Source organism: Malus sylvestris, chromosome 15 (assembly GCF_916048215.2).
Source record: "Malus sylvestris chromosome 15, drMalSylv7.2, whole genome shotgun sequence".
Taxonomy (NCBI): domain Eukaryota; kingdom Viridiplantae; phylum Streptophyta; class Magnoliopsida; order Rosales; family Rosaceae; genus Malus; species Malus sylvestris.
In genome coordinates, this window is record NC_062274.1 from 49,260,243 (window position 1) to 49,273,822 (window position 13,580).

General features: G+C 37.3%; 1 protein-coding gene and 1 long non-coding RNA gene across 5 annotated transcripts in view; both read left to right on the forward strand.

Annotated features, from left to right (window-relative positions):
- LOC126601838 (uncharacterized) overlaps nt 1–13,580 on the forward strand; it is an 89,936-nt gene that overhangs the window by 54,065 nt on the left and 22,291 nt on the right. The window lies entirely within an intron of this gene.
- On the forward strand, nt 7,369–11,123 carry LOC126601839 (uncharacterized). Of its 4 annotated transcripts, none has more exons than XR_007615827.1 (3): nt 7,369–8,969; nt 9,139–10,479; nt 10,865–11,123. It is a non-coding gene; the product is annotated as an uncharacterized LOC126601839 (long non-coding RNA). The 4 variants fall into 4 exon arrangements; XR_007615829.1 differs by having other exon boundaries at nt 9,139–9,829; nt 10,402–11,123; XR_007615828.1 differs by having other exon boundaries at nt 9,139–9,705; nt 9,794–11,123.

Here is a 13,580-nt window from a genome sequence, read left to right on the forward strand (position 1 = left end):
GGTTTGATTTACACTTTGCTTCTAGTTGATATTGTAATATATGTGAAGCTAAACTAATAAAATTCCAACAGATCTACATATGCATTACAGGTAGTGATGTGTAGAAAAAGGGGAAGGGGGACCGTTGTTTTGGGGTGGAGGATTGGGGTAGGTTATGTAAAGAGCAGTATAAGAAGAATGAGAGGGATTGTTCATATGAGGATCTTGAGCTTCAAATGCCAGAAAACGGGGCGAAGATCATAATAGGTTGGCAGATGAGGTGCATGTTTAAAGGATGGCAGTACGAAGCATAAGATATTTGGGGCCAAGACCACAAAGGATGGCATTGAAAAAATATTCATGATCAACATGTTTATTGATGTCAGCAAGGAATCGGCAAAAGACTTGGAGTGATGCGGGCACTCATCAGTTGATATGGAACCTTTGGTCATATGTCCATGAGTTGAAATTGAAGAGATGCAAAGCTAGCAACTATTTCTGAGAAAAGTGGCATTGGAGACAATCCTAGATTTTTTTTAAGATGTCTCGCAGCCAATAGTGAGCGAGATAATGGGCTTGGTGAGAGTGGTGATGATGTAACTCACCACAAGTTGATCTTGTTGGATACAAATACGCAGTTCTGGGTTATGAAAGGAAATAATAACAGGTGAATCAATGGACGGGAAAACACCATACAGGGAGGAGAATGACTCAGGAGCAGTACGTTGCATGATGAGGACGGTGGCAGCAGGCTTCGGACGAGTTTTGTCAACAAATTTGTAAAAGTCTTGGCCAATAAGAAATGAGTTTGTTTGACAAAGCCATTCAAGGTAGTTGGTGTCATCGAGTTTGAGAAAACTGGTTATGTTGGGGCCGGAAAAGTGAACTGGGGCAGGTGGGAAAGAAGAAAGAGGAAGAAGATGAGGAAGAATTGGTAGCCATCAGATTGAACAGCGAGGATCAACGAGGATGTCTAATGAGAGAGAGCCTAGACCTATAGTGATATCATGTAAAAAAAGGTTTTCTAAATTTCATCCATTCACAAATAAACAATATATAGTACAAATACAAAGGAACCTAATCTTTGAACAATAAACCTAACGTAGAAGATTCAATGAACCTGTTGACCGTAAAAACTACCAAGCCTACGTGGCGCGCAGGCCGAGTAATCTATGAGCTAACTACGTCCTTCGGTTGAATGCAAGGCGTGCCAACTCGTCGGTTGAGTTCGGCCAAGGAGTAAAATGTGTTGATGTTGCATTGGGTGTGCGACTGACTTCTATGTCTTGCGATTGCAATCGATGAAGGAACATGTCTCGGCCTCTTAGGTTCTCGAACCTGAAGACAATGCTACTATTCTTACAAAGTTCACAAATCGTCGTCGTTGGATTCGGTCATAGTGATGGTATTCGTTAGAGTAAACTCACGTCGAATCGACACCAAAGTGTAAGGCCACAAATACTTAAAGCGGATATAAGTCTTAACAATAAACGCGGTTCGGCTGTTGAAATGCCGAACTCTAAATCCCACTTGAGAGTATCCAATCATAAAATAACTCGACGTGCAATTTGCCGAGCCCAATAAACTGTAACACCTGACTTCGCCGAGAAAGCTGATGGGTTGACCTCGACCAATAAGGATTCAGAAATCCTTCTCAACTGAGACTTAGATAGATAATCAATCGCCCTCAAAGCAGTGCTGTTTATGCCGATTGAAGATGCTACAAGATCAATTGATTCTACGGTGACAATGCTGTTTATGCTAACTGAAGATATCACTGGTTGCCTTCACATTGCTGTTTATCCAAACTGAAGGTGTGTCAGCGAAAAGAGAAAAGAAAAAATCTCAAGGTTGTTGAGAGAATTTGTGCAGGGCAGTTATGTGTTGAATTGGAAAGGTATTTGAATGATGCACAACCTCCTTTATTTATAACATCAGGTCCTATTTGGATCGAGTTAAAACCCTACTTGGATTAGGACTTTTTATTCTGATCAAACACTATCTCGACCAGTCCTATTTTCACTATGACTTTGACCCCAGTCCTTTATCAAGCCGCATTCACTTCTGGGTTATCAATATCTTTATCTTGCCGAGATTCCTTATTGTGCCGGGATTCAATTACTCGTCTTGCAGCAAGACTTGGCCAACCTAGGCTAGGAAGCCCATGAACTAAACGATCCACGATAACCCTTCATAAGACCTTCTGGGCCGAGAATAAAACCCGGCCCAAACCATCATTTTGGGCCCAAACAGAACCTAATCTATAAGATTATGAAGAGATTTTGGGAGTGATACAATCTTTCTAATCTGATGTTTACTTTGTGTGGACTATGATAAAGTTACGAGTTTTGCTCAGAGTCGAGGTATGAGGTTTTTTCACTTGGCTCATTAGTTTTCCCTGTACTATTTTTTATAAATGTTTTGTACGGAATGGTTTTCATTCAAATCGTATTTGTGTAGTATTTGGCCTTGGAGTTAAGTTGATATTGGCCATGATTACGAAATTGTATTTGGATGGGGTTATTGATTTTTCTAAATGTTTCACACGTATTGCCTGTAGTGATGATCGATTATTGTTCGAATATTTTGCAAGAATGCAATATATCTTGTGTGCACCTTGCCGCTTTATAGCCTGGTAGTTACTATGTTTTACTTGGTCATCAGGTAGTGTTGGATATAGTGACGTTAGAGCAATCGCGTGCCACTAGCTTGAACTGATCAATAGAGATTCGATCATGATTTGAGATTTTAACTCAAATGTCATATGATATATATTAGGGTTCTTTAGATATAAGCTCATTCAACACTTATTTTCTCGACAAAAACCCATCTCATTTAAACATCCAAATAAAACCCAAATTTGAAGTAGACTGCCATGTAAACAAATAAATACCTATTATTTTCAAACTATTTACGATTGTGCCACAACACTCTAATTATGTTAATGAATTTAATTATCCACCATAATTGTGGGAAATAAGTGTCTTATTATTATAAAATTATCTACTTTATACTTCTCATACCATCATATCTTTCATTTCTTTTATTTGTTTGACAATCATTGTAGGTAAATTATTTTGCATGTATGTATTAGGCATATTTTATTAAAATTATATATATGCGTGCAAATAATTTATCTATATTTTTATGTAAAATAATATGTAATTAATTAATTTTGAATCAATTGGCTAAAAACATTTATTTATTTTGTAGGTAAATTATTTTTCATGTGATATTACATATATATTAGCCACATTTTGTTATTATTATATAGTGTGCAATCAATCGACATTCTTTTATTTTGTAGGTAAATTAGTTTGCATGTAGGTAAATTGTTATATATATATATATATATTGCAAAATATTGGTATTTAATTAATTTTGAATAAAAAATGTTTATTTATTTTGTAGGTAAATTATTTTGCATGTATCATTACATAATTTACTAGGAACTTATATTGTTATTATATATATGTTGTGCAAAATAATTCACCTATGTTATATTTAAAAAATTAATAATTTTGAATAATTTTATTTATTTATTTATTTATTTGTAGAATATACTAATTTACCTGTTAGCATCATGTGAAAACAACTATATAAGGAACATTGGTATCATGTAAATTTTTGTTATTAAATGCATAGAAATCATGACATTTAAATTTTTTTTCCAAATCCCATAAGGTTTTTGAAGACATTTAATTGAATGAAATAATGTAAAATAAATGTAGATAATACGTGAGAGACCCAAAGTAAGTGTTATTAGGGGTAATTTAGACATCCAAAAATACAAATTTTGCCAAGGGAAACTTAATTATAGATATTGCTTAGTTGGAGCCTAGTCATTGGGTTTTTGTTAGAGAAATTTAACGTGATGGGTTTTGGTTAAAGAAAATTGAATTTCAAGGAGTGTACTCATATTTATTTGTTTTATTTTTTTATAATAAAACGGGGTGACCCCTGAGGAGGAGTAATGTCATACGTTTTGCTCACCCCTACCACTGCATATTTTTCTATGCAGATGATCACGAATAGATGGTTTGTGAGATGACACGGCATTGCCAACAATATAAATTATACTTGTATTTTGAGTAACTCTAATTCTGTATTTGACTAACATCTTATTAAAATCAATCTTCGATTTATTTCAGCCCACCAAAGTTCCTCATCGTTTTAAGTAAACTATTTCTCAATCCTGATTCAGTTCTTTTTAATCATTTATTTAACTCCCGTTCAATATTTGGGATTTTCAATCAACCCCATGTCTGGGGTTTTTAAAATATAAGCAACGCAACATATTGTAAATATCGAGGACAAAACATTTATAAGTCGTGGAGAATTGAAATGCCGACCCCAAAATTAATTTACAAGATTCAGAGGATGTAAATTGCTCGAATTTTGAATTACAAAGCTCGATTTTAAGAGTGTATAGGCTCAAATAAAAGATGTGACATCTCACATCGCCCAGGGGAGTGATCCTTAAATGTATATTCTCATCCCTACCTAGCACGAGGTTTTTTGGGAGCTCACTGGCTTCGGGTTCCGTAGGAACTCCGAAGTTAAGCGAGAAGGAGGTCAGAGCACTTCCAGGATGGGTGACCCATTGGGAATTTGCTCGTGAGTTCCCAAAAACAAAACCGTGAGGGAATGGTAAGCCCAAAGCGGACAATATCATGCTACGGTGGTGGAGCGGGCCTGAGAAGTGATCCACCCCAGGCCGGGATGTGACAAAAGAGACTTTCAATATGCCTGTAATATGGAGCGATACGCCAAATATTATTATACAAGTGGAGGATAGTTTCTTTTCAGGTGTCCCCTCCACTTGAATAATGACATGTGACTTGTGTGTCCGTATTATAGCCACACTAAAAAATCTCTCATCAACTAGCGCATTATTTCATTTTCAAACAAAGAGGTTAAATATGGGAGCTTTATATATAGAGACAACAATTTTTACTATATTTCAATGAACTCTACAAGTTTTTAAACATGTCAAGAAGAGACAAAAGTATCAAAACAATTAAGCCCAGCTCAAAAACATGAAAACAATGTTTTAAAATACCAACCATACTCCTAAGATTTTAGGCTTTTAATAGAACTCAACCCTCACAACTCCAACAAAATTAATATGTGTCATAAGCTCAACCAATCCTCTACTATTGACGTAGAACAAGTTTTGAAACTATATGTAGTATAAGTTTGTATAATTTATTACTATAATCGGTTCAATCAGTCATAAACCATTTTTCCAGAATCAGTTCAATTCGTCTTTAACCATTTTTGCAAAATCAGTTCAACATATCTTCGACAATTTTTGTAGAATCAGTTCAACATGTCCTTGACCATTTTTTCAGAATCAGTTCAATCCATCCTCAACAATTTTTTTCAGAATCAATTCAACCCGTCTTTGACCATTTTTGCAAAATCAGTTCAACTCATCCTTGACCATTTGTAGAATCAGTTTAACCAGCCTTTTTTGCAAAATCAGTTCAACCCGTCATCAACCATTTGCAAAATCAGTTCAACTTGTTTTCGACCATTTTTGCAAAATCAGTTCAACCCCGTTCTTGACCATTTTTGCACAATCAATTTAACCTATCTTCGACCATATTTGAATAATCAATTTAACCCGTCATCGACCATTTTTGCAGAATCAGTTCAAACCGTCTTCGACCATTTTTGCAGAATCAATTTCAAATACATGTAAAATCAGTTTTGTATACTTTTCTACTTTAAAAAAAATGTATGCAACTTAATTGACTTCAATATTTTTTTAGAAAAAATATGCAATATAATTGACTTCAATACTTTTAAAAAAAATTGAATTTATATATATTTTTAATAGAATCAGTTTGTATAGTTTTAGAAAAATTAGTAAATAGGGAAGCTTAGTTTGTGTTGAGTTGGGTTAGATTGATTCTTATTCGGTACTTGTAAGTTCCAAAGAATCTACTCTTTTACCAATCAAATTAATTTAAAAGTTAAGTAACATCCTTCTTCAAATTAAATTAATCACTGGGTATTAGTTTACTTTCTCTTGTGCAAGCTCCATCATGTATTTAGTCATTTGAGAGTTGATTGAACGATGTCCAAATGTATAAGGATATAAGATTGACGCTTGTTTTGTAATTTGGTCTTTTGTTCACTTGGATCAAATTTTTTATCCTTTTAAAAAGTTTGATGGCATATTTGATGTACCTGAAACAAATAATTTGAATTAGATTTTCTGAAGTCTCATTCCTAAGTGTAAATATAATTGTTTTAGCTTTTGTACTAGTCAACCTCAACTAATGATGGGAAGCTCATTCTTGCGGCAAAAATGTAACATCCCACATTGTCCCGGGCCGGGATGTGACAATTGGTATCAGAGCCAATCCTTGGCCTGATGTGTGCCGACGAGTACGTCGGGCCCCTAAGGGGGGTGGATTGTAACATCCCACATCGCCTTAGGGAGTGATCCTTAAATGTATATTCTCATCTCTACCTAGCACGAAGCCTTTTGGGAGCTCACTGGCTTCGGGTTCCGTAGGAACTCTGAAGTTAAGCGAGAATGAGGCCGGAGCACTCCCATGATGGGTGACCCATTGTGAAGTTGCTCGTGAGTTCCCAAAAACAAAACCGTGAGGGAATGGTAAGCCCAAAATTGACAATATCGTGCTACGGTGGTGGAACGGGCCTGAGAAGTGATCCACCCCGGCCGGGATGTGACAAAGCACTCCCATGATGGGTGACCCATTGTGAAGTTGCTCGTGAGTTCCCAAAAACAAAACCGTGAGGGAATGGTAAGCCCAAAATTGACAATATCGTGCTACGGTGGTGGAACGGGCCCGGGAAGTGATCCACCCCGGCCGGGATGTGACAAAAAAGGTGTAGATGCCCAACCTCCACATACTATGAGCCCATTTAGATGTGCTTTTAAAATGACTAAAAACGCTTTTAGAAGAAAAAAATTTGGGTTCCAGAAGCACTTTAAGTGCTTTTCCAGGATTTACTTGCATATTTATTAAAGATTGTTCTAAAATATTTTTATCAAAAACGTTTTCTGTGATTTTAAAAGCACATCCAAATGAGTATATCATCTCTTTGAACCTCGAGAAACAAGGCACCTAGGTGACATGAACAACTTCAATGCTAGAGAGAGAAGTGTGAAAAGATACAAAAAATAAAGGGTATTTTCGTAAGTTAAACTCCAGAGAAAAAAAACAAATGATGTCATCTTTCATTTTTTTTTTGTTTCTCCCTTAAATGTTAAAAGTATTGTCTCAATATAAAATTAAGTATTAAAAGTATACTCTATGTGTATTTTTTTCTTAAAAAATATTTATTATAAAAAATAACGTTTTAAGAGGATGGGCATATTAGTAATGTTGAAATGCCTTCACGCTTCCTCTTCATCTTCCAGGCCAGCAGCTCGTATAAACGGCAAACGAATTTCGAAATTTGAAATTTAAATTCAAAACTGCTCTCGAGTCCGACCGTTGAACCGCCTTATAGCGGCAGTGCTGGCTATGTATAACTATAATCCCCTCCCATTCCCAACGGCACATTGCTTCTTGCAAACTCTAACACCCCCTAATCACTCCCTCTCTCTCTCTCTCTCTCTCTCTCTCTGTGAATATCTGATCCTAAACCCTAACCCCACTCTGTTGACTGCTGATCGGAAACCCTAACCTCACTCTGTCATTCTGTTGAGTTGATTTGGTATTGTGAGAATGAATTCGAATTTGAATCTTTTGTCGGAGGTCGCGGTGGTTCTCCGGAATTGGGAGGAAGACAAAAGATGGCTTTTTGACGAGTACTCTATCGTTGCAGATTTCATCCGTTTCTGTGCTGCTGTGAAATCGAAATCGTTCCTGATCGTTCCGAGGAAGAAACGGTCGTCTCTGAGAAGGAGGCCCAACAAGAAAACAAATTTCGGGTTTCCGTTGGTCCCGGTCATCATTCCCAAGGAGAGGAGGTCTCTGAGAAGGAGGGCAGCCGCATCTCTGGGGATGACATCCACAAATCTGAAAAGGAAGCGGCTTTCTGGGTGAGAATCTTCTACAAACAACGGTGATGGGCATGAAGGGTTTCTTCTTCGGAAGAAACAGAAGATCGTTGATCCGGTCCGTGGTGGTTGAGCTGTTCAATTCTGACGACCCTTACTTTACCACAACGAGATAGGTTTGCTTGTTGGTTCAATTTTATAGCTTTATTTTTGGAAGAATTCAACTTCACTTACTAGATTTTGCATGAAACCCTAATTTCCCCAAGTTTTTGAATGTGGTCAAGGATCCGGCAGTGAAGCACATGGATTGAAAAGAAACAGATAAACCTTTAATTCTGATATTTATCAGGTTATACAATGTAGTATAGAATCTTCTCTAATAACTCCACATGGGTAGGCGTAGGATGATCTGCTGCACAGTCGAGTCGGTTTTATTTTTCAATGCAACTTCTTCGCATCTAGGTTATTGTACATGCCTGAGTTTCGCAGCTGCTGATATTATGGCCCTACTTTTAGATGTCTCTCTTTTTGAAAGCAATGATAGCTATGATAACTAGTCCGTTGCTAGATAATTGAATGTTTTTGCGGCTGCTGAATATAGGGTGAATTTTATGTTTGTTTTGGAAATTATTGTTTCAGCTGTGTACTTGAATAATTGAATGAGTGATTTGACTGTCTGAGTGTGTGTTTCTCGAAACATTTAGCTTCTGTTTGTCAAGGCGCTGTTGTGTCCCACCTCTTGAAGAGACAGTGCCATATATACCAAACAAATAAGAGTCGGACAGTTTCACTTGGTTGGTGGAAGTTGAAAAACTAAAAAGCAACCTGTATTGAGTGTATTGACCAATGACTGTGTTGTAGGACCATGTAGACGGAAAGCCTATGCAGTCAGAATAGATATACATCCTCTACAGGTTGCAATGCTGGGAACAGTAACCGTCGTTCAGTTTCAAGTGTAATCTGCCCACCGTTTACAGAAGTTGAGCTTTGCCGGGAACATTTGGTACGTCACGTTATTAACAGGCTCCTGTTTCTGTCATACTCTAAGGCTTTTATCTTTATTATACTAAGTTGGCCTGTGATTGCCCCTTGTAACTGAAATCACTTGATTGAAACTTTCATAGCATCTGAACATTTAGGTTACCCATTTTTTCATTCAATTTTAATGGCAGGCCACTTTCTGGAATTGATTGGAGTGATAATGTAATTGTAAGTTTTACAATAAATGTAATAGATCAAACCATTTCGTGAACTTATGTGATACTGATTTAAGCTATAGATTTCAGCTCTTTTGGCTTTGGTTCTTGTATTGGCAATGTGGAAAGGTAAGCTCCCACTTTCTTGTTATCTTTTTTTCTGTTCTTGTTTCTATGCAACTTCACGAATTGTGAGTTTTGTTCAGTGCTAGTTGTTGTTGCAGGCGACAGATGACAGTTAGTCTTTCAGCATTTCCTTTTCTGGAATCAAAATGATTTTCATACACTAGTTTTGTCTGTGTCCAATAATTAGACTTGATTTCTTACAAAATTATTCCTGCCTTGTTTCTAGTAGATTATCTACAACATTATTACTCTATTCAGGGATGAGAGGACAAGACTCAGAAGACATATCTGATTAATTACCTCATTTATTCTATTACAGAAACAAACGACTCCCGTGACCACGCTGATGATAATAGTTTCCAACTTCGCTTTTATTGAAATTGGTTTCTGTTCCTTCGACTTGAGATCTCTAGTAAAGTATAACTGTTGGTTTGAACAAACTAAGAATTTGTTTTAATCTCTTATAATAAGTATACAAAGTTTAAGAATTTAATTGTGTGTACAGTTGTGATGCCGCTGAATCGCTAATGCTTCCTACCAGGTACAAAGTTTTAAACTTTAAATTTTGTATCAGCAGTTGTTTTTCAATTGACATGATTTGTAAGCACAATATCCTAATACAGATTCCAATTTTTCTTTTATTATATATGAAGATATATGTTCATTCCATCTCGAGTTTCAAATTTCAACAGCTCAGACTTTATAACTTTAACTGGTATTGAAGAAAGGATTCTGAGAGATTACCAAATGTCCAACACAATGGTATCGAATTTATGCCTTGCATTACGATAGCTATAGCCGTGTCTACTAGCGTTAGTTATTATATCCTGTTATGCACCGTGTTCATGTATTTCGGTGAAGGAGAGTGGAATTAGAAATTAGGAAGTCATAATGCTGCGAATCTGGAACAACCAAACGTGAATACTCTCTTCATTCAGACTACTAAGTAGAATAATTCAATCCAGTTTTTCTTCTTATCTAACAGATTATTATTTCTGGCAGGAGATATGGCTCCGTCGCTCCTTATTTCTTGATCATTCTAAATCGAAAGTTATATCGTTCTAGGTGATATGAGACTATAATTGCTTAATGTGACCTCATCGTTCGTTTCAGCTTTGTCAAGTTCTGGGATACCGAAGTTTGGAAAGTGTTTCCGTACAGACATGCCGTCATCTGGAGTAAATTGACAAGGTTAGTTTGAAGTGTATGATCAGTGGTGCTAATTTACCGCAGATCAAGTGTCGTAAATACATTGATGCATGAATGACCTATTCAGTAATGAATATGAATTGAGCCATTTTGTCCACCTTGGTGGTGTCAGGATGTTTGCCATTAGTTTATATTGTCGAAAGCCGCACAAATTAGCAGGAAGTCATCAACTAACTAATTATGCTTACAGTTTATAGTTTCAGTTTTTGGTCAGTCGGTTGTTATATATGTCGCTACGATTAGAGAATATACTTTGGATATGGTTTATGGTTTCAGTCTTTAATCGCTGCCATTGCTTTGTTGCTGAAATAGCTGGAGATCTAGTTAGTGTATGTGCGTGTGAGACTAACTATGTTTGCTTTTGTAGATTGTGAGTATTGAATTATTTTTGAGTTCAACGATAGCGTTACTGGGTTGTTGGGGCGAAGGGAATTGGTGGGGATTGAATTTGCACCAGGATGTATAACCATGATTGCTTTCCGCCACTCTATTAAAGCACCACATGCAGTGCATTAAAACGCCATATGCAATATGTACTGAATGATTGATAGCTATTAATCCTCCTATTTTCCCTCTTGTAAGTTTCAGCTTATAACACTTCTTTTCAATCACCAAATGTTCTTGAACGGTGCCATCCACCTCTTTTTTCACTCTTTTTGATTTTCAACTTTCGGATCGAATGAATTGAAGAATATCACAAAAGTTAACAAAATATATGTGGAAAGATAAAATATTAAAACAAATAAAAAAAAGTGCGTAGATATTTGGCCTTCTTTTCAACAAAAGCAACAAACCCAACTCGTTCCACTCATTCTCTTTGAATGTTTCTCCATGTGATAATGTAATATTGCATCAAAATCGTTCTATATAAGTTGCTCTCTCATTTCAATAAATTGGTGAAATAACATTTGTTATGGACGGGGATTCTCAGGGATGATTTTCTCAATCGTCAAGTAATTCAGTTTTCGTATTTGGGTTAATTTGTAAGGCTGTTGAAGCCAAAGAGTAGTAGACATAAGTTTTCAGGTGGAGCTCATTCTCCCCGACAAATGTGGTCGCCTCGCATTGAATTTCCAAAATTCGGCGATAGAGAATACCTACTTGCTTGGATCTATCTTGCGGAACAATTCTTCTCTTATTACAACATTCCAGATGCCCAGAAGGTTGTAACGACCTCGTTTCACCTGGAAGGGGAAATCCTGCAATGGTTTCGTTGGATGGATTGCACCAACACTATTCCTTGCTGGGAAGATTTCACTCGCACCTTATGCAGGGAATTTGGGCCTTCTGAGTTTGAAGATAGTGCTGAAGCACTCTTTAAACTTCGCCAAACAGGTACCCTTCGTGAGTACATTACTGAGTTTAGAAAGCTTGCTAATCGTACATCTAAGGTTGGTCCAGTATTATTGAAGAGTTGTTTTCTGGGTGGTCTCAAACGTGAATTGAAATTTGATGTGAAATTGCTTAAACCACATACTGTTCATGATGCCATCATTATAGTTGTCCAGTTAGATCTCAAATCTCAGGAACTTAAAGGGGGACATTACAAACCACCCAATCCCACACCATCAAACCCTCTTGTACCTAACACTTTAGTGCCTCAACCATATGCACCTAGACTTCCCTCTTACCCTATTAAGAAACTCTCCCCTGTTGAAATTCAATTGAAAAGGGATAGGGGTGAGTGCTGGTTTTGTAATGATAGATGGGTGAAGGGTCACAAGTGTGGGTTGAAACAATTACTCTTGTTAGAGACTAATGATATTGAGGAAGTACCTGAGACTACTTTTGAAGTTGCTTCTGAGTTAAATCACATGGAACTTAGTGCTTGTGCCTTTTATGGCACTAATTCACCCTCATACTGCCCAAACTATGAAGGTACATGGTTCTGTTAATGGTCATCCAGTGCAAATTCTCTTAGACTCGGGAAGTAACCACAATTTCGTGGACTCTAAGTTACTTAAGCAATAGGGTCAATCAGTACATCCCACCAAAGCATTTAAAGTGATGATTACTGATGGTGGGAAGGTGCAAAGTTCTGGCTGTTATAAGTTCAGTGCACTGTCCATAGGGGGCTGTAATTGTACTGTAGATTTATTCTCCCAGTCCCTTGGCGGTTGTGACTTAGTATTGGGAGTCCAATGGTTGTCTACGATTAGCCCTGTGCTCTGGGACTTTCAGAAACTTACTCTGGAGTTCACACAGAATCATCAACACTACAAATTGATACACTCCTCTATTGGACAACCTATAATTCAAGAAATGGCATTCCAACATATTGACAAGGAGTTAGTTAACTCCAATTTGGGTCTCCTTCTCTATTCCATTGAAGAAACACATGTGCAAACCAGTGATTTGACTTCCAAGCAATTACAGGAGTTGCACTCCTTACTAGGAAATTTTGATGCACTATTTGTGATGCCCTCACATCCTCCTCTTTCCAGGCTTCATGATCATCACATTCCACTTGTGCATGGTGCCAAACCACCCAACATCAGACCGTATCACTACTGTCCACTCCAAAAGGATGAAATTGAGAGGGCAATTCAAGAGTTACTGGATGCAGGGTTTATTCGACACAGTCACAGTCCCTTTTCATTCCATGTCCTGTTGGTTAAAAAGAAGGAAGGCTCTTAGAAACCTATCTCAGGTGTTTCATTGTAGGACAACCAAAAAGGTGGGTTCAATGGCTACCATGGTCTGAGTGGTGTTTTAACACATCCTACCACACTTCTTCGCAATGTACCCCTTTTGAAGTTGTTTATGGGTACTCTCCCCCACACATCATTCCATATGAACCCGGTACTGCCCAAGTTGACTATGTGGCTCAATGTTTGGAGGAAAGGGACAAAATGTTATCTGTGCTCAAAAGGAATTTGGAACTGGCTTAGGAACGAATGAAGTTGCGAGCTGACAAAAGGCGGACTGACAGGCATTTTGAAGTGGGTGATTGGGTGTATCTCAGATTGGTACCCAACTGCAGTCTTTGGCTCCTTATCGTTATCGTAAACTACAACCACAGTTCTTTGGCCCTTATGAAATTTTGGAAAAAATTGGTACTGTAGCTTACAAGCTAGACCTGC